The sequence below is a fragment of the Camelina sativa genome, chromosome 11 (genome assembly GCF_000633955.1).
Source record: "Camelina sativa cultivar DH55 chromosome 11, Cs, whole genome shotgun sequence".
Classification (NCBI taxonomy): Eukaryota; Viridiplantae; Streptophyta; class Magnoliopsida; order Brassicales; family Brassicaceae; genus Camelina; species Camelina sativa.
The window spans coordinates 15,153,277-15,155,644 of NC_025695.1; the positions used below are offsets into that span (position 1 = coordinate 15,153,277).

At 40.1% G+C, this 2,368-nt stretch overlaps 1 protein-coding gene across 1 annotated transcript in view; it reads right to left on the bottom strand.

The window, feature by feature from the left end:
• The window catches only part of LOC104723427 (probable glycosyltransferase At5g25310), a 5,645-nt gene extending 5,504 nt beyond the window's left edge, over positions 1–141 (bottom strand). The window contains exon 1 of the mRNA XM_010441804.2: positions 59–141. The gene's annotated coding sequence lies outside the window, so the exon portion shown is untranslated. The remainder of the gene's footprint in view (positions 1–58) is intronic.

A 2,368-nucleotide genomic window follows, 5' to 3' on the forward strand; every position in this document is an offset into this window, starting at 1 on the left:
AAAAAAAAAAAAAAAAACAGAAGAGACCCTAATTAAATCAAGAAACGGACATGTATACCTTGAATTGATCTTTGCGATTCTTGAAGTGGGGATTTTAGCTGACAGAGAAGAATGGATCGGAGATCTCTCGATCCAAAGAGAGAGATGTGGATGGAGACGTTATTGTTAAGTAGATGGTAACGGTAATGTTATGTTTTTTTTTCCTTCCGTATTATTAGCTTAACTTGCCTATAATTAACCTTAATTAATTCCAATTTTAGGAATACAATTATTATCGGATCTTATCGTGTTATTACTTATATCTCTAGTGTGAGAGCTGACGTTTACATACATCAGTCTATAGCCTGCTAGCGTAATTCAAGAAAATCCATTTCTCTTCCTTTTTGCATGCATGTTTATAATATATCCATCACTTGGTTGAGAAAGTATTTGATATGTTGTTATAATATATCCATCACTTGGCCGCTAATTCATTGTCCGAACTTTTTAATGGTTCGGGTGATGCGCGGTCGATACTTTAAGAAAAAACATTTTTTATTGGCAACTAAACCGTATTCTCCATCCTTTGCGTGGAGGAGCATATTCTCAACTAAAGGACTAGTGGAACAAGGGGTACGGTGGGTAGTAGGTTCTGGATGTAATATTTCGGTATGGAGAGATCCTTGGATTCTGGATCACTAGCCAAAACCAGCTAATGGTAGGGGGAGAGTCCTACATCCTAATATGATGGTCAACCATTTAATTAATCCCCTTATGATGGATTGGCACATGCCTATTCTAAAGGAGTTTATGGATCCAGCGGACATTCTGCTTATCCGGAGTTTGGCGGTTAGTAAATTATTCAAATCGGATAGCCTGATTTGGCATTATTCTAAGTCCGGCAAGTATTCGGTGAGATCGGGTTATAGGCTAGCTAGGGAACTACTTAAGGAAGTCAAATACGGACCATCGTGCAGTCCTGCGAGCACAAGCTTGGAAACTTAAAGTCCCTCCTAAGGTCCAACATTTTTTCTGGCAGGTGGCGTCTGGTACTCTTCATGTGATGGACCGGATCGCTCATCGGGGTGTCCGATGCGATGTTACGTGTCAACGGTGCGGCTATGAGGTGGAGTCTATTAACCATGCTCTTTTTGAGTGCGTATGTTCGCGTATGGTTTGGGAATTGTCTCATGTTCAACTGCTCCTGGATGGCTTTCCCTATGGATCAGTGTATTCGAATTTAGACTTTCTCTATTGGCGGGTTTCTTCCCATTCCGGGGGTTCAGGTATCAGTTATGTGCTTCTATGGATTTTGTGGACAATTTGGAAGGACATGAATAAGAAGGTTTTTCAGGGAATCAAGGCAGAGCCAATTGATATCATAAATCAGGCGTCTAACGATAAACTTCTTTGGGAGGAGGCTAAGTCCTTCTCTGCGAATTACTTGGATTCTCAGTCATCCCTGGAGGTACGGGATATTTCTTCTCGATGCCAGGTTGATGGTTCCTGGAAAGGTTCAGATCCATTGGTGGGTTTGGGATGGTGGTATGGTAATCGTGAAGATAAGACGCTACTTTTGGGAGCACGAAGCCTTAGACGCAGCCCTTCACCTCTTCATTCGGAGTTACAAGCCTTAATTTGGGCTATGGAGTCTCTTCGGGCGGTGGGGGTCGATTGTCAGAACTTTGAGTCGGATAGTTCCGAGCTGGTTGCGATGGTTCAGGCCCCAGACGATTGGACAGCCTTCTCGAATTTACTGGAAGATTTCCATTCTCTCAAATTATCCTTCCCCTCCTTCACTCTGACCCAGATTCCGAAGACGTCAAACGCGAGGGCAGATTGTCTAGCTCGTTTTTCAAGATCTTTAGTTTCTGAACTTACTTTTGTAAACTCTTTTCCTCCAGCTTGGGCAACCAATCTTGGAGTCATCTTTTAGTTTAATGTTTGGTTGAAAAAAAAAAAAATCTTACGGTATCCATTTTGTATTTAGCTTTCAATATAATCAAATGAGTAGGTAACAAGCCAGAAAACAAAATCACTATTACAGAAACGAACATTGTTAAAGCAATGGGATCAGTTGGCCTACCCATCTTCGGACCACTCTCTTTTTTCTACTTCGTGGATCTCTAGGCTCTCTGAATCTCTGATAGAGCGTTCATCAGTTGTATTGTACCTATGATTTTTTTAGGAAGTTGGGCCTATAAGGCATTAGGCATCTTTTCTTTGGTAAGAGGCTTCATGTTTAGACCTTATATTATTTTTGTTCTTTCTTACAATTATTTTGTAGTGCTTATAACTTAAAGAATGAATTTTGTAGAATATATATTAATACGTCATTTTTAAAAAATATTTTATATAATACAAAGATGAGAATTTTGAAGATGACGTA